The sequence below is a fragment of the Mesoplodon mirus genome (assembly GCF_964341445.2).
Source record: "Mesoplodon mirus genome assembly, chromosome: 1".
NCBI classification, from domain to species: Eukaryota; Metazoa; Chordata; class Mammalia; order Artiodactyla; family Ziphiidae; genus Mesoplodon; species Mesoplodon mirus.
Genome location: NC_138976.1, coordinates 66,799,482 through 66,826,199, shown reverse-complemented (window position 1 = coordinate 66,826,199; position 26,718 = coordinate 66,799,482). Strand labels below are relative to the sequence as shown.

Below are 26,718 nucleotides of genomic sequence, written 5' to 3'. Positions count from 1 at the left end.
CTCTAGGAGGTGGGTCAAAAAAGATCTTGCTGCTATTTATGTCAGAGAGTGTTCTTCCTATGTCTTCCTCTAAGAGTTTTTTTTGTTTGTTTGTTTTGTTTTTGTTTTTTTTTTTTGCAGTACGCGGGCATCTCACTGTTGTGACCTCTCCTGTTGTGGAACACAGGCCCCGGATGCGCAGGCTCAGCAGCCATGGCTCAAGGGCCTAGCCGCTCCGTGGCATGTGGGATCTTCCCAGACCGGGGCGCGAACCCGTGTCCCCTGCATCAGCAGGCGGACTCTCAACCACTGCACCACCAGGGAAGCCCTCCTCTAAGAGTTTTATAGTGTCCGGTCTTACATTTAGGTCTCTAATCCATTTTGAGTTTATTTTTATGTATAGTGTTAGGGAGTGTTCTAATTTCATTCTTTTACATGTAGCTCTCCAGTTTTCCCAGCGCCACTTATTGAAGAGACTGTTTTTCTCCATTGTATAGCCTTGACTCTTTGTCATAGATTAGTTGACCATAGGTGCGTGGGTTTACCTCTGGGCTTTCTATCCTGTTCCATTGATCTATATTTCTTTTTTTGTGCCAGTATCATTATTGTCTTGATTATCGTAGCTTTTAGTATAGTCTGAAGTCAGGGAGTCTGATTCCTCCAGCTCCGTTTTTTTCCCTCAAGACTGCTTTGGCTATTAGGGGTCTTCTGTGTCTCCATACAAATTTTAAGATTTTTTGTTCTACTTCTGTAAAAAAATGCCATTGGTAATTTGATAGGGATTGCACTGAATCTGTAGATTGCTTTGGGTAGTATAGTCATTTTCACAATATTGATTCTTCCAATCCAGGAACGTGGTATATCTCTCCATCTGTTTGTATCACTTTTAATTTCTTTCATCAGTGTCTTATAGTTTTCTGCATACAGGTCTTTTGTCTCCCTAGGTAGGTTTATTCCTAGGTATTTTATTCTTTTTGTTGCAATGGTAAATGGGAGTGTTTGCTTAATTTCTCTTTCAGATTTTTCATCATTATTGTATAGGAATGCAAGAGATTTCTATGCATTAATTTTGTATCCTGTTATTTTACCAAATTCATTGATTAGCTCTAGCAGTTTTCTGGTGGCATCTTGAAGATTCTGTATGTATAGTATCATGTCATCTGCAAACAGTGACAGTTTTACTTCTTCTTTTCCAATTTGTATTCCTTTTTCTTCTCTGATTGCCCTACCTAGGACTTCCAATACTATGTTGAATAATAGTGGTGAGAGTGAACATCCTTGTCTTGTTCCTGATCTTAGAGGAAATGCTTTCAGTTTTTCACCATTGAGAATGATGTTTGCTGTGGGTTTGTCGTATATGGCCTTTATTATGTTGAGGTGGGTTCCCTCTATGCCCACTTTCTGGAGAATTTTTAACATAAATGGGTGTTGAATTTTGTCAAAAGCTTTTTCTACCTCTCTTGAGATGATCATATGGTTTGTATTCTTCAATTTGTTAATATGGTGTATCACATAGATTGATTTGTGCATATTGAAGAATCCTTGCATCCTGGGATAAATTCCACTTAATCATGGTGTATGATCCTTTTAATGTGTTGTTGGTTTCTGTTTGCTAGTATTTTGTTGAGGATTTTTGCATCTATATTCATCAGTGATATTGGTCTGTAATTTTCTTTTTTGTGGTATCTTTGTCTGGTTTTGGTATCAGGGTGATGGTGGCCTCATAGAATGAGTTTGGGAGTGTTCCTTCCTCCACAATTTTTTGGAAGAGTTTGTAAAGGATGAGTGTTAGTTCTTCTCTAAATGTTTGAGAGAATTCACCTGTGAAGCCATCTGGTCCTGGACTTTTGTTTGTTGGAAGATTTTTAGTCACAGTTTCAATTTCATTACTTGTAACTGGTCTGTTCATATTTTCTATTTCTTCCTGCAGTCTTGGTAGGTTATACCTTTCTAAGAATTTGTCCATTTCTTCCAGGTTGTCCATTTTATTGGCATAGAGTTGCTTGTAGTAGTCTCTTAGGATGCTTTGTATTTCAGCGGTGTCTGTTGTAACTTCTCCTTTTTCATTTCTAATTTTATTGATTTGAGTCCTCTCCCTCTTTTTCTTGATGAGTCTGTCTAATGGTTTATCAATTTTGTTTATCTTCTCAAAGAACCAGCTTTTCGTTTTACTGTTCTTTGATATTGTTTTCTTTGTTTCTGTTTCATTTATTTCTGCTCTGATCTTTATGATTTCTTTCTTTCTAGTAACTTTGGGTTTTGTTTGTTCTTCTTTCTCTAGGTCCTTTAGGTGTAAGGTTAGATTGTTTATTTGAGATTTTTTCTTGTTTCTTGAGGTAGGCTTGTGTTGCTGTAAACTTCCCTCTTAGAACTGCTTTTGCTGCATCCCAAAGGTTTTAGATCATCATGTTTTCATTGTCATTTGTCTCTAGGTATTTTTTGATTTCCTCTTTTATTTCTTCAGTGATCTCTTGGTTATTTAGTAATGTATTGTTTAGCCTCCAGGTGTTTGTGTTTTTTATGTTTTCTTTCCTGGTAATTGATTTCTAATCTCATAGCGCTGTGCTCAGAAAAGATGCTTGATATGATTTCAATTTTCTTAAATTTACTGAGGCTTGATTTGTGACCCAAGATGTGATCTATCCTTGAGAATGCTCCGTGAGCACTTGAGAAGAAAGTGTAATCTGCTGTTTTTGGATGGAATGTCCTATATATCAATTAAATCTATCTGGTTTATGGTGTCATTTAAAGCTTGTGTTTCCTTATTAATTTTCTGTTTGGATGATCTGTCCATTGGTGTAAGTGAGGTGTTAAAGTCCCCTACTATTATTGTGTTACTGTTGATTTCCTCTTTTATAACTGTTAGCAGTTGCCTTATGTATTGAGGTGTTCCTATGTTGGGTGCATATATATTTATACTTGTTATATCTTCTTCTTCAATTGATCCCTTGATCATTATGTAGTGTCCTTCCTTGTCTCTTGTAAAATTCTTTATCTTAAAGTCTATTTTATCTGATATGAATATTGCTACTCCAACTTTCTTTTGATTTCCATTTGCATGGAATATCTTTTTCCATCCCCTCACTTTCAGTCTGTATGTGTCCCTAGGTCTGAAGTGGGTCTCTTATAGACAGCGTATATATGGGTCTTGTTTTTGTATCCATTCAGCGAGCCTGTGTCTTTGGTTGGAGCATTTAATCCATTCAAGTTTAAGGTAATTATCGAATGTCTGTCCCTATTACCATTTTCTTAATTGTTTTCGGTTCGTTTTTGTAGGTCCTTTTCTTCTCTTGTGTTTCCCACTTAGAGAAGTTCCTTTAGCATTTGTTGTAGAGCCGGTCGGGTGGTGCTGAATTCTCTTGCCTTTGCTTGTCTTTAAAGCTTTTGATTTCTCCATCAAATCTGAATGAGATCTTTGCTGGGTAGAGTAATCTTGGTTGTAGGTTCTTCCCTTTTATCACTTTAAATATGTCAGTACTAGAGAATGGACTTGAGGATGGGGGAGGGGGAAGGGTAAGCTGGGACAAAGTGAGAGAGTGGCATGGACATATATACACTGCCAAATGTAAAATAGATAGCTAGTGGGAAGCAGCCACATGGCACAGGGAGATCAGCTCCGTGCTTTGTGACCACCTAGAGGGATGGCATAGGGAGGGTGGGAGGGAGATGTAAGAAGGAAGAGATATGGGGACATATGTATATGTATATGTATAACTGATTCACTTTGTTATAAAGCAGAAACTAACACACAATTGTAAAGCAATTATACTCCAATAAAGATATTTTTTAAAATATTAAAAATAAATAAATAAATAAATAAATAAATAAATAAATAAATAAATAAATAGATATGTCATGCCACTCCCTTCTGGCTTGTAGAGTTTCTGCTGAGAAATCAGCTGTTAACCTTATGGGAGTTCCCTTGTATGTTATTTGTCATTTTTCCCTTGCTACTTTCAATAATTTTTCTTTGTCTTTAATTTTTGCCTATTTGATTACTATGTATCTTGGCCTGTTTCTCCTTGGGTTTATCCTGTATGGGACTCTCTGCATTTCCTGGACTTGGGTGGCTATTTCCTTTCCCATGTTAGGGAAGTTTTCAACTATAATCTCTTCAAATATTTTCTCGGGTCCTTTCTCTCTTTCTTCTCCTCTGGGACCCCTAAAACGCAAATGTTATGTTTAATGTGTCCCAGACGTCTCTTAGGCTGTCCTCATTTCTTTTCCTTCTTTTTTGTTTATTCTATTTTGCAGCAGTGAATTCCAGCATTCTGTATTCTAGGTCACTTATCTGTTCTTCTGCCTCAGTTATTCTGCTATTGATTCCTTGTAGTGTATTTTTCATTTCAGTTATTGCATTGTTCATCTCTGTTTGTTTGCTCTTTAGTTCTTCTAGGTCTTTGTTAAACATTTCTTGCATCTTCTTGATCTTTGCTGCCATTCTTTTTTCCGAGGTCCTGGATCATCTTCAGTATCATTATTCTGAATTCTTTTTCTGGAAGGTTGCCTATCTCCAGTTCATTTAGTTGTTTTTCTGGGGTTTTATCTTGTTCCTTCATCTGGTACATAGCCCTATGCCTTTTCATCTTGTCTATCTTTCTGTGAATGTGGTTTTTGTTCCACAGGCTGCAGGATTGTAGTTCTTCTTGATTCTGCTGTCTGCCCTCTGGTGGATGAGGGTATCTAAGAGGCTTGTGCAAGTTTTGAGAAGCAACCCCTTTATTTATTTGTTTATTAAATAATTTAAAAAGAATAATGGTGGGATAATATTTATGTACTAAACAATTATGTTTGAAAATGCCATCCAGTAGGTAGATATACAGACTTAAGAACCAGCTGACTAAAGTGGCTGACCCCTAACATATTCACAGGATCACTGCAAAAGCCTTACACAATATTGTAAGTTAAACGTTCCAATTTTTCCTAAAGATGAATTCATTTTAATCTCTTAAGCATTTTAGCTTTGAAACAAATGTGCCAAGAAAGCCAAGAAGGAAGATTCATCAGTTAGGGATGCATATTAATGTAACTGAAATCCTAAATATAATAATGGAATGGTGCTATGGGGAAGACAAATCCAAGGAATTCAAAATATATTCATATCAAAAGACAAAGTGAGGAAAATGTATGCTCTCAGCAAACTGTGGGAGGGTTATTACTTTACTGTTTCCAACAAGCTCAAACCAAAACCCCATTAAATATTTGATCAGTTTGTGAAAGAGCAGCAAGTACTCTTCACAACCATAAATATGAACATCTTGCAGACAGGTTAATGTATGGCAGGCCCCTGAAAAAGATTATGCATGATAAAATAGTGCAATGTTGGCATATCCTGTGTGTAAAAATAAAATTGATGAAAACCACAGAACAACAAATGCGAGCTAAAGTTAGTTATAAAATAAGCTGTGTTTGGGAGACATCATAGAAGGTTGAGTCAGGGGGTTACAGGCTAACACTCAAATTGTACTATTTCAAATATAAACTAAGGATTTCTCTATTGTCCTAGACCAATATGTCAAACCTAGAATAAACAGTCATTTTAGGATAAATGCCCAGGTCAAGCTATTCATTTATATCTACAATTAAGCTTTAATTGAAGAAATGCCAAATCAATTTTCACCATCAAACCTCACTGTATGATTTTGCTACTATAATTGTAATCCCCACTTTTGGGGATTCTCTTTAAACTAAAATACTCAGAAATTAGTTAAAAAACAAATACATATTTGAAAAGAGGAAAGATGGACATTAACACATCAACCAATTTGTACAGTGGTACCACTTGGTTTAGTATCTGAGATTTCACCCAGCAGAGAGTAAGAGGCAATAGTCTACTTTAAAAGACTGATAAATAGACATATTTAGCCTTGGGGAAGATAAGAAATCCAAGTGTGAATAGTATCGGAAGGGATTCCTCATATGGGAGCTTGCAGAAAAATGGTAACGTGGGTAACTTAAGGTGGTAGACTGGAAAAAAATCATTGTAATGTGAAGAAGTGTTCTGTAATGGAAGTAACCATGGATAAGGATTCTATCTAAAAATAAAACAAAACAGAAAGCACTATTACAAAATTACCAGAGTCATAATTTTACTTAACAAGCTATTGAAGAGAGTGTCACTTTCATTCCTAAGAAATTATTCAAAATAATATTTAAAGAGGAAAAACTGGACATTTTAGTAATTCACTTAACATCAAACATAAAGTCTAATTCTTTCTGCATTTGGGCAAAGATGGAGTGGCAGAAGTTTGAAGTGGTGAGATATTTTATTGAATAACTTAAAATGGCAATTTAATACTGATAATGATAAATGTTAACAGTGTAGTAACTATTCAGTTCTGATCTTATATTCTGTTTGGTGAAAGATGATATATATCTGCAGACTTGGAGGTTTTCTTTTTTAATAGAGAAATATAGTACACTAATTCTGCTCATCTTACATTATATCAAAAAGTAGAAAGAACTCACATATTTACAGGTGGCCAGTGTAGCTAACTAGTACCAAAAAATGATTTAAAGACTGTATATAGAGGGACAGATCAGACCATATTCTCTAAGGAAAAAAATGATCCTGAGAATGTATTTCTTTGAATTTTCAAGAGAAATTCAAAATAAATTGGATGATTGCCTTTTATTTAATTAAGTTAGCAGAACTGGAAATATTTAAGTGGGTAGATCTATTGATTCATGTTTTTCTATAAGCAAAGCAAGGTCTTGATAAATTGTAACACCTCTTCTCTCATTTTCTTAGAATTTTAGGGTAAAGTGTGAAAGCTCTATTATAAACCTGGGAATTGATTGACCCTTCTCTAAAGAGAAGGAATACACCATTCACAAAACACAATTCCTTTTTTTTTTTTAGTCAACACACAATTCCTTATAGGAAGAATATTCAGTTATTAGATACTATGGTAACCCCTTCTCTTAGTTGAAAAAAACCCAAAACTTTTAAACCTATGCAAGGATAGATTTTTAAAATCTCTCACAATGTCTTCCTGATGGTAGTTTGAGCAATGACTTTTATCATGTCATTTATATTCATTTTTAATGCAAAAAAATCATTGATAATTAAGTGGATATGACTTCATGACAAGAAAAGAATAAAAGACAAGGTATACTTTCTGCCTGGCCAATAGGTAGGCTGTTATTATTGATAATATTAGCACTAGTAAATAGATATGCAGAATTTCTGTCTGAGACAAGGGTCACTTCACTGATTCCATGGTAGATCAAGCTGACAGGCTATTTAGTCAGATGCTCAAGGTTACTCCAATGGCTTTAAAATCATCCCTCCAATATCCCCATATTCCATCAAATGGAGCACATTTTCTGAGACAGAATCTACTGTGATCAAGGGTAACCCTTCCGGAAATCCCTGCCTTCAAAGAAGCACTCAATGTCTTTTTCTCTGACCATTATTAGCCTTTGAAAACATAATTTGTATCTCAAGCTTTTGAAATACTGTACCATTAATGATGCCTTACTAACTACAAAATTTGCTACCAGAAATCTGCATATGGTCAACTCAAAACTGTGGAAATAATTCAACAGTAAAATGTTCAAATTAAAAAGACAAATCTAATTTTCAAATTATACTAACATATCTATAATTTTAATATGCAAATACCATTTTGTAATTTACTTAAACGAGGCTAATAAAAACATTTTGTGGTAGATGTTGCTATTAATATACTTTATGAAAGAAACTTAGATTAATGACATGCCATTTAGATACTATGTGTTAAAGTTTGTATTTAGGCCAGGGTGGCTCTAGATTCCAAATAGGTACCCTTTCCTATTTACCTATTACTCAGACATACTACTCAGGGCAAAATGGAGAAACAGGTGTTCTAGAGCAATGCTTCTCAAACTTTAATAGGCATCAAATCATCTGAGGGTCTTGTTGAAATGCAGATTATGATTCAGTTGGGGAGGTAGGAGGGACTGAGATTCTGAAGTTCTAACAAGCTATCAGATGATGTTAATACTTTTCTTAATACTTCTGGCCACATTTTGAGATGCAAGGATAATATTTGAAAATATTCAAAAAATTATGTTATACCTATGCAGGCATTTAATCTCTATCCTGGCCATGCTTCTTTTTGTTTTCTGAGAGGATGGATTCTGAGTAAATACACAGTACTTTACTATTTTTATATTACATGCGATCTTTATGAAAGTGATAGGGTTAAACACCACTAAATTAGGTTTACCCCATTATTAAAAAGAGAGAAGTATCGGGCTTCCCTGGTAGCGCAGTGGTTGAGAGTCTGCCTGCCGAGGCAGGGGACACGGGTTCGTGCCCCGGTCTGGGAAGATCCCACATGCTGTGGAGCGGCTGGGCCGGTGAGCCATGGCCACTGAGCCTGCGCGTCCGGAGCCTGTGCTCCGCAATGGGAGAGGCCACAGCAGTGAGAGGTCCGCATACCGCAAAAAAACAAAAAAGAAAAAAAAAGAAAAAAAGAGAAGTATCAATAAACGAGGAACTGCCAACTGCTAAACAATGTCCTTGATTAATTTTCACACTGCTAAAATCCTTTCCTACTTTGAAAGCTTTATTAAAAGAAACTCAGAAAGTAATGAGGCATTAAAAGCTGTTTATTTTTAAAAGCAGCAAAAAATAACCAAACCTTTTGAAACAACCAAAGCTCCAAGCTGAGTAAATTTTTCAGTTTTTCTCAACCTATGAGATTAACTTCACATTCAATAATAATTAGTTAAGTGTTGCCTGATTTTTTAAGTGTTGCCTGATTTTTTTAGAATAACAACTAAAGGAAGAATCTGATCTATGTAAAATATTGATTGTTAGATAGAATATTGCTGTATGGTACCACTCTCACAAAATAGTAGGTATATTTTTTCATTAGTTTAACTGGGGGAGGCAAATATAAAATTCACAACCTAGTAGGTAATAATTTTTTAATGCAACAAATGGAAACTACTTTCCGGTAATTGTGTTTTCACAGGAAACTATCAGAACAAGTATCCAAAAAGAACAGTTTGTCCAAACCTGAATTTTGATTCACTGATTAATTCTAAGGCAGATATATTTCTTCTCTGCCTATAAATCTGATCATTTCTCTAAGCTAAAAGAACAAAACAAAGCAAAATGAAAAACCCATCTACCATGTTTGACTGGAAAATTTTCAAAAATCTTAGTCCAAATGAGGAAAGCTGTCAGCTAGACTCAGCAATATTTGTGTTCTTTAATTAAAAAACTGCCAAATAATTCAGGTAAAATGCTAATGTCCAAAAAGGAGGCGCTCTATGCTGACTCAGCCATTTAGAAATCTAATTATGCACACAGACTTACGTATATTTGGGTATATTTATGTATTATGTACATTACACATTATATAAATGTATTACTGAGATTGTATGTGATAGCATGTTACTATTCTTCAGTTCTCACAGTCCAGTAGGTAATAGAGCTCAAAGACACTTTTATTTAGAGATAATGTGACCCTTTACCCTAAAAAATAATAAAATACTTTTCTCATAAAAGTTGATTTGTCTGAAACAAACAGCCAGATCACTTTTTACTAAGTGGGTTAACTCATGGCTGTGAGATAAATAATTATAAAATGTGCATGGTTCTGCATATTATTTTGTATCATTTCCTAAATGTTTGTGAAAACTGGGGTTATTTTCCAGCCTTAAATTTACACATACTAGGTAGATTTCATCAAATTAACTGCCAATTTGCACTAATCTTTGAAATATTCTATATCATGACAATGGGTTCACAGAACACTTGCTGGACAATCTAGAGTTCTTGCATAAAGTGATTCTACATTAAAACTTTTCTTACAGCTTGAAGGAGAACAAAAGCATCCCATTGGCAAAACCTTAGAGGATTTACTAAAGGTGCTATTTGAAACTAATTTTCCCCTTTACAAATTTCCTGAAAAGATATATAAGGAAATAATCTTTTTTCCTGTTCTTTATGTCAATACATTAATATCTAGGGCTTAAACCAATACCTAGTTGTCAAGAGGGCCCACTGTAATAACTGACTGATAGTTTCTGGGCTCCTGCAGAGACCCAACCCCACTCTTTGATATCTCTTGGAAAAATGACGCTTAGGTCCTTGCAACAGGAAACATATTACACTGCTGCCACAATTTCTGGAGTTTTGGTGATAAAATTTTTCTGCCACCAGGTTGGGATAGACAGTAAAGGGAAAGGACTATATGTTCCTGATATAAGCTCTCTGTCTCTGAAGATTAGCTTCCATTTTTAAAAAAGCAAAACAGTATTAAACAAAAAGAAATACCTTATGTAATTGGCCCTACACAGATTAGGGAAAAAAGTAGAACTCCTAAAAAATATTGAGAGCCAAACATTTTCATCAGTGACTCATCTAGCCTGGAGCCATTCCATAATACTATATTAATAGCTATTGAGACACAAACTTAGCTTTTTCTTTTTTTAAAACAATTTCATGATGATGGCTATTGAATTATACCTGGTACTCTAAAATGCTTTTCCATGAGACTGTACAATTGGAAAAAAGTAGAAAGAGTTGCAGCAAAGATGGGATATAAGAGGTTTTTACAAATTTTTCAATATTTGAGAGAATATTGAAATACAAGAATCTCATTTTTAAAAATGCACATCACAAACACACACACATACACAAACACACATCTACTACAAACTTCCCTCTGCCCAAAGGAACTTGTTAGCAACTTAGAAAAGTGAACAGAGTAGAAGAAAAATTCTTTTACATAAAGCCTTTTTATCTCTTGGAATCTAGTCAACATAGCCAGTGTCAGAGTTTTCCTATGAGACTGAATGACTTGCTGGAAGCAAGGCTTTAGAATGTTATGCACCTGACAAAACACTTGATTAGATGTTCTGTGAGTTCTGGTGTTAATATGGGGCTAAACTCAATTCTATGCAGTAAAAGAACCATGATTTAATTAAATAGAGAAGGAGGCAATATGAAGACAGAGGTTCAAGCAATCAGAAATTTAAAATTAGAAGATAGTATCTTTTTGTTTTATGGCAGCCCACTCTCTTCCAACTCTGACAAAATGTCATGTAGATGGAAGTTCTCAGACCAGGCTAGTTGTTTTGCATCTTCATTAACATGGGTTGGGTTATTTTCTAGCTTCTAAAGAACATGACTGCAGTGTGGAAAATGTATGCTGTATTAGTTTTTTTAGAGTTGGAGTCTTGCTTTTTGATGATAACACTAAGTCATGTTTTATTATTCTCACTAGTACTTGGCAAATAATAAATTTACAACACTAGGCTAATATATTGGAATTAACAGTCAAGTTGCTTTTATCTGATTCAGTTAACGTTGTTTTAGTTGTCACTGCCCTCTTTGCTATATGTACAATACATGATTTATTTCAAGAAAGTGAAATGGGGTTTAAAAGAATTGCTTTATAAATCCGCATATTCCATGGAATTAGGATTAATTGAAAGTAGTATTACTATTTTGGAATATAACTTTAAAATGTTACTATATGTTTTCAACTAGTCATTTGTTATGTCCTTGGATAGCAAAGATCATAAAATGTGTCCATGAATACTTTATACTTGAACTCCTGATGGGTAGGGTACTTAGGTCTTTCTCTGGTTTCTTTTCATGGGAAACAGCTTAATGAGTACTTTGCACAGAGGTCTTGTGGTGAAGCTATTTTATATGAATATTTTTAAATTATAAAAATGTGTATGTTTATTGTATAAAAGTTGAAAAAATAGAATAGAGAACAATGACACCTATAATCTTACAATGTGGACATAACTATTATACTGACATTCTTACACATTATTGAGTTTACACTGAATATACCATTTTGTATATTTTTTGCTTAATGTGATGATATGCACTTATATATTATTTAAAACTTCATAACCAGTTTGATGTACACAAAATAGTCTGTCATAATGTGTAACAATTTACTTAAGTGACTTGAATATTCACATTTTCTATGTTTTTGATATTTGAAATAATACAGAAAAAAATCATGCAAATATTTGTAATTTCAGATCAGTAAATCAAGGACAAAAGTTGAACTCTACTAGACGTCTATTGAACTGCATTTCTGTACCCTTTTTTCTCTGGAAATTTCCTTTTCCTTATCTCACCCACATACTTGAGGTGGCAACTGTCATTTGTGTAACATGAACTTGCCCTCTGTCACAGTAAACTTGAATACTCTCTGAGAAATTTTAATTGGGACTGAGAGAATGACTTTTATCTGCTCTGGGTGGTTCCACTATGCAAATCTCAAGAGCTAATATTGGTGTGTTCCAACATACAGACTGAGTGTACAGAGGAAACTTGACGGGTGTCAGAAGGATAAATAAAACAAATGGCAGGAAAAAAGCAGTAACAAAGAACAGAGAGAGAATATGACACAGCTTCTCAAAGAGTTTCATTCCTGAGTCATATTTACAGTCCTGATCTTGGCTTTCTAGAAGATATCTTAGGAACCTTATACCTTTATATATATCTATATATATATATTTGGTTCATTTGTCCAGATTGGGTTTCTATATCTTCAAAAGCTTATTTTCTAGTAATAGAAATGAATGTTTTAAAGACTTTTGATACACACTGCATACAGTGTCTTTTACTGTTACCTTAGCTAAGCTGAAACATTTCTCACAATTCATTCTGTGTATAGTTTTAGTTAGGCCACAGGAAAAACCTGCACATGATTTGGCAAGTAGAGAAGTGAGAGCCATTTTTCTCTCCAAAGTTGGGTGCAGGAAGTCAGAGCCTGGGGCACATGCCCTGGTCTGCTGACTTACTGACACAGGGCAGCACCGAGGCATGCAGCTCCTTCAGCTTCTCTGAGGTTAAATGCATGTGGGGCCCTTTGGTGAAGTTGCCGACTTCTCCTGCAGTTCATCCTATCATCAACATTAGTGTTGGTGAGAGACAGACAGGAGTTGAGCCCCAGCTTATCTTCCTGAGTCCTCCTTTATCCTCATGGGTTCCAGTTTTGTCCTGGCTCTCCTCCACTTCACAGCTCAACTGACTTAAAACAACTTCAAGCTCAATATCAGATGAAGAGGCAACAGCCTTGTATAAATGTCCCCCTCCACTGCCACAATTCCATAAAATCCCTATAATACAATCCTTATTTCATATCATCAGAGTGATCTGCTTCTCTGACTTTGGTATAGAAGATGAGCACTATTATAACAAAAACCAAAAACATGTGGCATTGGCTTTGGGTCCAGCAGTGAAGGAAACTTGAAGGGCTTTGAGAAAACTACTAGCAGAAACCTGACTAGCTGGAAGGAGATGAGGGTTTAAAGAAGAGAGGCCAGCCCGCAACTATTTGAATGATCCCCAGCCGATCAAGTGTTCCAGGTGAGAACACTGATACTGCAGAGCGGAAGCAAACCATCCCCTCTGTATCTGAATACCTGATCCTCAGGCAGTATTATGCCCCTCAGGAAGGACTGGTTTGTTAGCAGTAAGATGTGATTCATGAAGCAACTGGTCCTGGAAGTGGAGCAGCCAGAGTTGCCTCTGCTCTTGAGCTCTGTGCTAGAATCCTGTATACTTATAGAAAAATCCCCCTTTTTTGCTCGTTAGTCCAAATTGAGTTTCTCTAATTAGCACTCAAAAGGAGGTCTGACAAATCGTACAATCTACAGAAACAAACATTCTTCATGCATATTGTTTTTCAAAATGACTACCATCCTGTATCTTACTATTTTTTATGCAATTTTGAATGAAGAAATGCCCCCAACTTGAAAAACCGTGATCAGTTTTCATTTGATGTATAAACTTAACCAGTTCTTTTGTTCAAGGAATTATGCAGTCATCTATTCAATCATCTAGGAAATATTTTATTGAGCTCTTTAAATGTACACGGCAGTGGGTTAAGCAAAGAGAAGGATACAAAGAGTTATATAGTATCTGAGTAGTTAATCACACAGTAGCAGCAATGACACACATGAACAGAAACTAAGACATTTCCTTGATTCTATGATGCACTTATTTTTCACATTTAAATCTGTTTAAAATCAGGGCACACCATTTAATTGATGGGTGCATTTAATGTGGGAGTGTTTCTTCCCCCTGAAAAGCTGCTATTAAATCAACACATGTGCCTTATTATCCGTGATGTTTTAGAAAGGAGGAAATGCAACATTGCACAAGCTAGTATGTAATAAGTACCATGAGCGACACCAGGAGACTTAAGATTTTCACTAGCTGGATAATGTGAGAATACGTCAAAGCATTTCAACTGGATCTAGAAGAGGAAAGGGCATGACATTTAAGAAGGATCTCCTGTGAATACATAATATGAACTTTCTTATAATCCTGACGACAGCTGTAAATGATAGGAATTAACTTAATATTCCTGACCATACAAATGAGGTTCAGGTTAGTGAGAAGAACGTCCTTGATGTTTTCACACTTAGATATCTCTAAATTGAGGGGTACACTCTTTTCAGAACATAATAATGAATACATCATACTTACTAGGTACTTACTACATGCACTGTAGTAATGTGTACAATGTAGTACGTTCTAAATCCTTTACATATAAGACTCATTTTAGAGATGGGGGAACTGAGACCTGGAGAAATCAAGTAAATTTAAGGAGGTCACACAACTAACAAGTGACAAAGCTGTATGGATTAAGAACCCCAGCAGTCTCATAAAAGAGTGTGTGTTATTAACCACTATTCTCTGTGTCTCTCCGGACAGCATAAAACACTTTCTCCCAAACTTCTAACTACGCCATTAAAAACTGTAGTCCCCTGGCTCTCGATTTCCCTTAGGTAACTACATTAATTGACAGATTTATGATGCAAATAACTTATTGTCTGTTTCTACGACCTCCAAGTAATCTCCTTAAAGACAGGGTTGTGTATCTGTTTTGTTCACTGATGTGTCTTTGCCTGGGACTGTGCCTAGCATAAGGTAGGAGCTCCATAGGTATTAGTTGAATAAATTAATGAATAAATCTTAAAAAGGAGATGAGAGAGTGGATTCCATGAGTGAACAGTAATTGGATAGGAACAGAGGCAGGGCAGTGGTAGTTGTGTTCTGAAACACGGATTGGTGCCGACCGCCTAAGGTGTCCAGTGGGAGCAGAAGAAATGTGTGAGCATCCTTCCAGAGAGGGAGGTACAAGCCACCCAGGCTCATCTGCATGAGCCTTTGCTCCCTCACGTTTTTTTTTGTAGCTTGTTCAGCAACAGACACTGGAAAAGAGGGCAGGAAGACATCAAAGTAGCTGTGTTGTTCATATTTTTTTCTCCCTTTGTTAACTATTTGCTCTCTTTCCAGCTGACACTACAATTTCAGCCATTTAATGATACAATTGTTTCTGAAAACGACACAGAAACAGACACCCACTGCCATTTAATTGGCTGCCCGGACAAAGTGGAATCTGCTGTTTTGTAATTATTTCATTTTTGAGGTGTGTAGGAATCTGGAGAGGCTGGGAGAGGGATAACATTTACTGCCATTAAAAAAGGTAAAAACTTAAGGAGGGATATTAAACAGCCTATTTAATTAAGGCCTGTCAATTCCATGGCACACTTGGATACTATGAAGATCACTCAATCCCAGCAAAGACTGCTAAAATTGTTTATCCAATTCAGCCTGCCCTTAGGTCAATGGAATTTCACTTGCCATAGGAATTTTACATTATTTTATGTCAAGTTTACTTCGAAGTGGCTTGCTAATCCTAATAAATCATAGCAAGAAGCATAAATCTGTTATAAACGTCTGACCCTTTCTCCTGCACAGTTAAGGTATGCTCTATCCAGGTCTCTGGGTTTGCTCTGTAATCAGCTCCTGCATCTCTATACCTGGTCGAGTTCTGCTTCCTTCTCAACATTTGAAGTAATGCATTAAAAACGGTGCTATTTATATTTTCTGTTATTGCAAAAAATATCCCTCCTCTACCAAATGTTACAGAAATCATATCAAAGTTGACCGAAGTCTTCATTGTTTTCATTTTTAACATACAAAATGAAATACTGGATTTCTAAACAGACCACTTGACATAGTGAAAAAAACAGGGTATGAACACAAAATATTGTGTTACTGATGCCCAGGTGCTAAAGCTAACTGTTATACACAAAAGTAAGTGTAGACTAAAGATTGGAGAAAGTCTGAAAAGCAGTCCATCAATTTAGTTAACAAAGTCTATGAAAAGAGGTTATAAGATGATAGGCCAATATACCCATGCATTAAATCAAAATTTAAAAGGTATCCTCCCTGTGAAGAAAATGCTTCCAGACATCTTTTTTCTAGGACTTATCTAGTATTACTTCTCCTCTTTCTTCCAGGAACCTGGAACTTCTTTAAGCTAATGACACAAAAGCTCTTGTTTCACTATTCCTTTTCTTTCTAATAGCCTCACATCATGTGCCTCAGTATTTTGTGTGTGTGTGTGTGTGTGTGTTACGCACGTCTCTCACTGTTGTGGCCTCTCCCGTTGCAGAGCTCCGGACGCGTAGGCTCAGTGGCCATGGCTCACAGGCCTAGCCGCTCCGCGGCATGTGGGATCTTCCCAGACTGGGGCACGAACCCGTGTCCCCTGCCTCAGCAGGTGGACTCTCAACCACTGTGCCACCAGGGAAGCCCCATGTGCCTCAGTTCTGTTCCTGCTTCAAAGTCTCACTTCAGCTTATCAGAGCTAAGTATTTTGTAGGTCCTTCTTCCTAGCAAACTAACTTTCTCAAAATTACATATAAATTTTTCATGGAAATATAACAAGCAAGTATAATTAAACAGGTGCAACCTTCAGCATAAAGCTAATAGGGCATCATTTGTTTTTTGTGTGTGTCTGTAATTAAAATGAGTGTTTGTAATGTTAACAGGATATTATTGAATTCTACCTAACATTAAGCCAAAAATAGGTGAAAGCCATGACTGAATCTCAGAGTCTGGATGGAAGGAGATTAGTAAGTAGTCAGAGAAAGGAAACAAAAAGCACAAGAGTTTTGGGAGAGCACTAACTTTATGTGGCTCCCAAAGTATCCCAGGAAGGGAAAGAGCATGGAAGATCATGCATGGTAAGTTTGTATGGGCCAGGAAATGCAATGAATAACTTTGCCTGTGTTCTAATGGTCAATCACAAGAATTTAACATGGAGAACAACTGGAGACAGTGGGCCATGGGTGTTCTAACACTTAATGTCTGTCCCAGATAATGGTGTTGGGGCTCGGGGTAGGTCACCCCAAAATATGCCAAATTGGCATTTTGATTATTTTGAATTAAAGTTACTTAAGAAACAGCCAATGCAAGAGGGGCACTTTGACCCTCCTCTCTGTCTCCCAGAAAGCAGGAAATAAATTGTCCATGTGAAAGGTCCCTTCCTTTGTATCTGGAGGTAGAAGGACATCCTTATCACTAGAGAAAGGAAATTTGGGCCAAGAACATGTGTAAATAACCTTGCTACTTCTTTACTAATTTACTAAACAACCCAAACTCTGTTTAGATTCATCACTAATTAAGCACCAACAGCTTAAACTTCTTTGTCCTGTCAATTCCTCATAAATCCATCGTTTCTTTTGATGAAAAAGTATAAAAGCTGCCTACTTTAGCCACTTCTTCAGTCTCATTGCTATGAAGCCTTCTTGTGCATGAACTAAATTTGTTTTTTCTTTTCCTGTTAATCTGTCTTGTGTCAATTTAATTATTAGACCATTTAGAAGAAATCAAGAAGGGTAAGGGGAAATGTTCCCCTCTCTGACAATGGGAGCTTAAAAACAAACAAAAACAAATAAACAATGAAAGAAAAAAAGAGTTTCCTTTTCATTACTGACCAAAAGAGAGTTGTCAAATAATTACAAGGCAGACATTGATAAGAGTGGTATCAGAAACAAGACACTAAGACATCACAGAGCGAGTGGAGTCGCAGTGGTGAAGTCAGGGAAGTAATATTAGAACCAGACTGTAAAGGACAGCTGGAATTTGGAAGGTCATTCTCCATAAACACAAAGATGGAATTTTTCCAGATATACAATGAAGAAATAACAAACAGCTTGGGAGGTTTTGAATGGAGGGTATCCATTTAAGGGCAGAGTTAGGGAGCCATTTGACAAAGAAGACTGGGTAAGTTGGTTTGCAGCTGCAACATCAGCAAATATAGGCATATACTGAACATTGCTAGAGTATTTGAGTCCTTTTAACAAGAGATAGTTCCTTTTCAATGTTATATCTCCTTAGTGGCTTATTTTTGGCTTATTAAGTATGAGGGGTATTATATTAAAAATTATCTTTAAATCACTTTAATAAGTGCTATCTGTAAAACTGAATTTCCCCCTCAATATCACATTATTTGTATATGCATTTTATTATAAATTCCAAATAAAAATTTAATCCAAAGATTCTGAAAAGTTAGGGTTAGAAATATATATAATCAGTAAAGATATTTAGATTTATAGATATAGATACTACAAACACAGCATGCCTTACTCTTCTTAATGTCATATTGCAAGAGGACTTAGATATGGTTGCAAAGAATGGTACTTATCAACTTACTGTGCATTTGAATAGGAAATTTATGTGGAAAATATCAGTCAGGGTATAATGGAATATGTACTAAGAAAATTAATATAGTTTTTAACATACAGAAGTTGTGCTATTGAAAAATTAAATATAAAACAAGAGTTTTATATGGACTCATGCTTTACTTTTTCTATGAGGTAGATGTTTTTACAGGGGAAGAATGTGAGGCACAGACACATTTGAAAACTTTTCCAAGGTCATATAAATAGTGGAACCCATTATTTTACACAAATTATGTTTCCCCAGGATCTATATACTTAATCTCTGTGCCAAACTACCTCCCATAATAAAATGATATATTTTATGCTCAAACACATTTTCAGTAATCCTTTTTCTTTAAAATTTTCATAGTACTACATTTATTAATTTATCACTTGGAAAATAAAGCAAATGTTTTCTCTCATTTCTCTATACCAGAGATTAAAGAGTTATGAAGTAAGTTGCATCTCTATCATATGAACCTCCTTCTATTTTTAGCCCAAAGACCAATTCAGAATGTATAAAAAGAAAACTATAAATGGAATACCACTGTGTCTTGCTAGCAGTATCATAGTTACAACCAAGAAACAAAGCTGAGTATGCAATGTTCATCTTCACTTCTCAGCACAATTGGCTACCAGGAGTCACTTGGAGTGCTATAGCTCAGTCACTGCGCAAACTCAGCTTTTTGGCTCATGAGTGACATTTAGGCAAGCAGCGGATTGATCCTTGAGACAGTTGCTTGAAATCTAATGCTAGATTTTTATCCAATCCAATGTCACCTTTAACTGATAGACTACAGTAATTTCACAAATAGACATTGAAAAGACCAAAGAAGTGTCAGTTACAAGCCAATAACATATATATTCACTCCACAAATAATTTTTCTGTGTACCAGACACAGTGTTATGGATATTCAGTGCTCAACCAAACCTCACATGGTTGGCCTATTTTGACTTTTATTGCATCTATTGATAAAGATGTACTGCTACTTTCCTTTCCCACCTAAAACTCTAACTCACCTTTTCATTTCAAATACCTGACCAAACAAAATATCAAATCTTATGTATAGAATTTACTTGAATAGCCCCTACATCAAAGTGTTGCTTTCTTAGAAGTTCAGAATGTTATGTATCAGTTAGGCAAAAAGATCTCTAATGGCAAAGGGATTGCCTTTGAGAGGGATAGCCCATGTTTGGAGCAGCCTATGTTTTCTCTGAGAAAGCAGAGCAGAGATTCAATATAGAAGGGATAATTTAGCAGATGTATTGTTCATAAGACAAATGGATATAAATTAAATGAAGCACATTCTTAAAGGGAACCTGGGGTCAAAAATGCAATCCACAAAACAGGAAAAAAAAATTCTGAAGAAAGTTTCACGGATATGATGAATTCAACTGAGTAAGAAGAAAGCATATTGTTGCCATTATTTGTGGGATCATAGTTAGGAAGCAGCAGGGTATTTGGGTGGTATTGGTCAGACTCATTAATGAATGCATACAATTCCTGGAATAAGAAGGTTTCTAAAATGAGGGGAGTGCTAGAAGTTGTCCTGTATAGTTTATCTAACATGAGGGCAGAGACCTTTTAGAGCTCTTTCCTCCCTATTTGGATGTTAAAACCAAGCAGTTGACCTTTAAGAAGCTGAATGATTCTTAATTTGCATAAAGCCTTTTTTCATTTTTTTTTTGTTATTCCTTCATTATATGGGCACAATGCTTTAAGACAGCACAGCTACTTCCTATTTGTTTATGCTCCTTATGAGAAAAACAAGTATCCCTTACTTTTTCCTTTCCTCAAACTAAAGTGCAATTTTAGGCAAACTGGTATCTTCAAAGCACAAGGAAAGTTTTCACTCAGAAAGACTTCTCTAGGAAGAGATAGGTTTCCAGGATAATAAAGCTATCATGACATCTGTCTTCTCCTCTACATGACAGGAATTTTCAAGGTAGAAAAGCAGATAGAAAAGAGATTTATTTATTCATTCAACAAATATTTATCAGGAAAAGGACAACTGGGAGGAAATTGGATATTGGATCTAAGGACTTTTATGTTTGTTTCTTAGAGGCAAGATTGAGCTAAGGTCTGGTACATGAGATCACTAATATTTTCTCCCCAAAGTTACTCTAGAAATCTGAGCGATTACAAGCACTGGGAAGGGGAGATGTCATTATCTTTAACAGATAAAAAATAGATAGAAATTAAGGAGGAATGTTTGCCTCGTTATTTTTTTCACACCAGCTACTTGGTCTCCTCACTTCTGATTTTTCATCTATGTAGTCCGTCCATCATAATGCTATCATAATTTTTCCAAGGCACAGTTATGATTATAGGATCGCACAGATTAGAACAACAAATAAATAATAATAATAACAAAAGACCAACACCATCAATATCCATTTTTTGTTTATATAGTAACATATAATTTTTTAGATCAGGCTTCAAAACTTCCACCAAAGAATCCCAGTTCAACCTTTTGAAATAATATCTCAACTCTTCCTTATCATATTTGAAGATTCATTCTATCCCCTATTGCCAAAATGTCCCTATTCATTTCCACCTCCATGCTTCTCATACTTCCGTTTTGAAAGAAATTATTTTATCCAACCTCACATATCTATATCCCATCCAGCTCAAAATGCCATTTGCTTTCTTCAATAATTCATTCATATTCCAACAGCTAAAATAAAGCCTCCATTTTTTGAAATTTCCATTCTACTTTATCTTGACAAGTTAGCAATCTCTACCTGTAATGTCATTATATATGTGTTGCAAATATTTTCCAGTCATTTACAGATATTATTATATATAATGTCTTCATAGTAACAAGCTTTCCAAGAATTGCTAGTTTGGAGTCAATAACAAGAACATATCAATCTTTACAGTGTCAACCCAAGTTGATCTTTCACTAGTTTCCTCTTGGCACTATATCATACAACTGTGTATATCACACTAGTTTGGAATTATGTACTATTTGTATCGAGCCCTGTCTTTGTTTAATTTCAGAATTGTACAGTACAAAAAGTGGGCGCCTTTGAAGTCAGATTTAGATTTGAAACCAGCTCTGACATTAAATAGCTCTATGTACTAGGGCAAACTATCAACCACCTTAGAGCCTTAGTTTATTTCTAAAATAGGGATAAAACACTTACAATAGTTTTTGAAGATTAAATGGAATGATTCTTATTAAGCACCTAGGACATGGCAAGTCCTGAAATGAATGCCAGCTTTCTTTTGCAACACCATCTCTTGAGTTACACTGTCTCTTCTAAACTGAACATCCTGTAACAGTTTCTAAGTATCTTCTAAAGTGTATAGCAGAACTGAACACAGGTGACAGGCAATTAGCGCCAATGACCATATGTCAGGGATGGAAACAGAGTTTTATAGACTTTCCAACACTGTGTCTGAAATGAAAAGCTATTATTATGCAATGGATAGAACTCAGGTCAAACAGTCTGACATCTGACTCTAGATTTGCAGATATTACTTACTAGTACTGTGACTTTGAGACAGGTCCTTTACTTCTTTGAATCTCCATTTCTTCACCTGCAAAAATGAGGACATTGGACTAGATCCATGATTTTTAATTTAATTAATACTATAAGGTTTATTGGTTTATTCATTCTGTGAATGAAATTTTGTGGAAGTATAACAAATGAAAGCTTTAGAAGTAGAGCTACTCCAGATACAAAGAGGAAGTTTAGAGCCTCCACCTTTTGGTCCCTTCCTGTTAACCAGACTAAATGTGGCTTAAATCTAGTCAGAGATTTACAGGGGATTCATGAAAAATTGTAATAACTAAGCGTTCAATCAGGTCTACTCAGAAAGCATGTATAAGAAATGACAAACTTTATCCATTCATTAAGGAGGATATTTAGGTTGTTTCCATATCTTTGCTATTATGAATAATGCTGAAATGAACACAGGAGTGCAGAAATCTCTTTGAGATACTGATTTCATATCTTTGAATATTTATCCAGAAGTGAGATTACTGGATTAAAATGTAGTTATATTTTTAATATTTTGAGGAAACTCCATAGTGTTTTCCCAAAATGGTTGTACCAATTTACATTCCCAAATGTTCGTTGACGGATGGATAAAGAAAATGTGACTATATATTTGGCTATATATATATATGTGTGTGCGCACATACACACACACACAAACTGAAATATTAGCCTTAAAAAAGAAAGAAACCCTGTCATTTGTGACAACATGCAAAAACCCAAAATCTTTATAAGTGAAATAAGCCAGATGCAGAGTAACAAATACTGCATGTTCTCAGTCATATGTGGAATCCGAAATGTCAATTTCATAAAAACAGAGAGCAGAATGGTGGCTCTCAGTAGCTAAGGAGAGTGAGATATGGGAATATACTTGTCAAGGGGTACATAGTTTAGTTATGCAATATAAATAAGTTCTGCAGATTTAAGGTGCAACAATGTGATTATAGTTAACAATATTGTATAATATATTTGAAATTTGTTACATTTGAAATTTGTTAAAAGGGTGAATCTTAAGTTTCTCACTCCCCCCCACCTCAAATGCTAACTAGATGAGGTAATGGATATGTTAATTAGCTTGATTGTGGTGAATATTTCACAATGTATACATATATATCAATTCATCTATTTGTATATCTGAAATATATGCAAGTTTTAATTATCAAAATTAAATTAAGTCAGGTAGCCTTTTTAAGTTGGGGGAAAATAAACGAAAGGCCAAACTTTAAGCTACTCTTCATATTCGCCAAATATTTCCTAAAGATTCACTGAAACTCTAAAAGTTTTCTTACTAGGCATGCTGCTTACATTGTCTAATTAGCTGAAAATTCCAAATTGAAACTCCACAACTCTAATGTTTAAATACAGAAAAAAAAAAAGGTTTATAAAAGTTAATACAACTGACAAATGAGAGTGATCATACACTGATGTTTTATGTTTTAAAAACCATATTGGGTACAAAACTCGTGTGGATGTGCTGTCTTCACACTTCAAATAGCACTTAGAGTGTGTCATGATGAACACCATATCATAGAATGGCCAGTGTGCAAAAATCTTGCAAGAAATTAAACACATGCTTTGGAGTAAGAGAGATGATTTTAATATTTTAACATTAAAGTTCTGGGAAGTTTACTTAACCTCTAAGCTGCAGCTTATCTGTAAAATGCAAATAACAATATTGATCCTCCCTGCTTTTATGTGTTTTTTTTTTTTTTGGTGATTGCAAAGTAATATTCACTGTAAGGAAGCACTAGCTCTTATTAGGTGCCTAATAAATATTAAGTCCCCTTTTCCTTCTCTTTTTATATAATTCCATAAATATAGTTAGCATTGTTAACATAGAGCGTGAAGCAATGTAAGCAACTCAATTTTTAATGGTCTCTTTTACAGTGGTTTCTAATTTCCTAACCTTTCAAAGCTGTTAAAATAAAGTCAAATAATGATACTGCTGTGGTATAAGTGTTGCTAGGATCAATAAAGCGTGGTTGTTGGAATAAATTGCAATTAAAGGGGTAGTGCTTGATTGCTTGACAGTAGGTAGTCTTTCTGGCCCAAATAAACTCAAGTGTCAGTCTGATTTACAGGCTAATTAGTATGGACTGCACATGCATTTCATTGGGAGACCATCAGATCCTATTGACTTCTATCCACATCATGAGTGTGCTCTTGACTTTGTTCAGTGTCACTAACAGGTGACATGTCCTCTTTACTTGTTTACTTTGTTTATTCAAGAATATAGTCATAATTTTTAATTAAGTAGAACATAGAAGAAATGTAATATGTTTGTAAATAAGCACTCAAACAGCTCTAAAAATTTCAATATAACTTTCAGTATGACTTTTTCTGTTTCTATACATTTAAGATAAAAACATGCAGAATTCAGAAATGGCATAGGCATCAATATAGCAAAGAAGGATGATTATTATTGAATCTTTGCAGCAATAGAAAAATTCATATAAGCAATTAATTTATAGGCTGAAAATCTCAGGATAGGTATATTTCATGACAAATTAGTTGAATAATCCCTTAAAAAAGAGCGAAATTTTTATTTTCCAAATAAAGAAGTATGCTTACCTAAAGTACAATTTTGTTTATTCCTAATCTTTCTGTTAATGTGGTATTTTATATGTAACATATTCCAATATATTCCCACATAATTATCTAGTGAATATGGGATATTTGAACACTACAGTGAGGTAATAATTAAACAGTCCTTTGGATTATGAATTCCATTAAGGTATATAGTGTGTGTGTGTTTTCTTCCACTATGTATTTACTAATTAGTCTAGTCCCTGCTAGAGAAATAAATTTTTGTTGAATGAACAAATAAAAAATTACAATTCTTTAATAGGAACAATTATATATATATATATATATATATAATTTATATATATATTTGCATATATAATTAAGCATCTTTTCTATAAACCCTACCTCCACATTTCTTGTAAATGCCACTTAAAAAAAATCATAATCATGCAAAAATACTCTGATGCCATACCTTCTCTGTTATCCCATACTTATGATAGATATTTATTTTACGTGCTACTGTTACACCCAGAAAATCCCAATCATACTTATTATAGTACAATTATGTAAATTTCTGTTTCTGAACCCTACTTCCCTTTCCCTACACCTTCTAGAAAGGGAGCTTTGTGTAGACCAAAGTCAAAAAGACTAATCTTTTTTGTACACTGATGAATTCCCATCAGTTTCTGAATCATAGAAAGTGCTCAATAATTATTTGTTGTATAAAGAAACTAATAAAAATTTTCTATTATAAAAAATGATCACAATATATTTGTGACTTTACACATGAAAATATATTTTGATAATTCTGAGTAATCTTTTAACAGCTTTTATATAAGACAGTACAGAACTATTGATGCATTAAATTTAAGCAATTATACCAAAAACACAAAATAAAACACTAGAGTCAATGAAAGCATTTTAAAGAACAAAATAGGATCCTAAGATCAAAATGCTGATATAAATGTTTCCATGTAAAAATTAGAAGAAGTCCTTGAAAAAAATATGAAAAGACAAATTAAAAGCAAAATCCATTCCCTGGTTCTTAGGTAATGTCACCCAAAACAAGAACTTGGGCTCCTTGAGAGCAAAATATATGTCTACTGACCTTGTTAGTCCAAGGATTTAAATATAATACCTGGTTCACTTGAGAGCTCAATTCATATTTTAAATGCATTATGAATGAATCAATCAATTACCTGATGCAGAATGTCTAAGAATTGAAAAACAGTGTAAAAAAAATCAGGAAAACAAAATAAAGACTTGAAAAATATGAAAATGTGTTATACAGTAATTTAACTAATTAATATGGCACAGACTATATGTGTTGTATTATAAAATGATGGTATTATTTTAAACTACAAGTGATATCAGAACTCCAGAAAAATAAAATATATCTGAATAGGTAGGTTTAAAAAAATTCCATGATGAGCCATTACCCTTTTCCACCTTGAGTTCAGTGTCATTAACAGAGTTGAAGATAATATTTGAGAGCATCTTTTCCCCATGTCTGTAGGCAGAACTGGTGAGGAGGAGAGAGCATTTTGCTTTCCTGTCCTTGGGTTATTTGCTGAAATCAATAGTGGAAGAGGATGCACAGGTGTGGATCCAAAAGCAAGAGGCACTATAATTCTAAGAATGTGTGTTCCTGCATAGACCTTACAGCAGCTGTTCATCTCTGACTGATCTTGTCTATGTCCAGTTGTCTGATTATCAATTTGTGTAAAATCTTGCAATAAAGAGTTACAGTTTTATCTTCTGCATAACCGTGATGTCATTAAAATAAAGGAAATGTTTAAATACTTATAGCTGTCAAGTGGTCAAATCTTAGGCTATGGGGACCTTTCTCTTCACTATGACACCTACTCACCATACTAGTCTCCATCTATTTTTATTCCCATGAGCCACAGACACCCTCACTCCCATCCAGTTGCTGTTTGCTTCGCTGCCTTGCTCCTACCTGTCCTAACACTCCACTGGCTTTCCTTGGGGCTAGTTCAGGTCAGTCCTGCCTTTCACGGGTACATTTTGCTCTTCCTCCAGGTAATTTTTTGTTAACTCTCAGATCAGTTTTCATGAGGCAATGTTAAGATCAGTTTGACATTCTAACTGTAAATTATCTAAAATGACAATCAGTTATGCCTATGATCCATTTTCTTACCAGGAAATGTTGTTTTCTAGATTTTTTTAAAGAGCACCATTTAATTT

At 34.9% G+C, this 26,718-nt stretch overlaps 1 protein-coding gene across 3 annotated transcripts in view; it reads right to left on the bottom strand.

Moving 5' to 3' along the window:
* PTPRD (protein tyrosine phosphatase receptor type D) overlaps positions 1–26,718 on the bottom strand; it is a 2,145,247-nt gene that overhangs the window by 1,857,389 nt on the left and 261,140 nt on the right. For all 3 annotated transcript variants that reach the window (XM_082611189.1, XM_082611192.1, XM_082611191.1), the window contains one exon: positions 21,970–22,024. The gene's annotated coding sequence lies outside the window, so the exon portion shown is untranslated. The remainder of the gene's footprint in view (positions 1–21,969; positions 22,025–26,718) is intronic.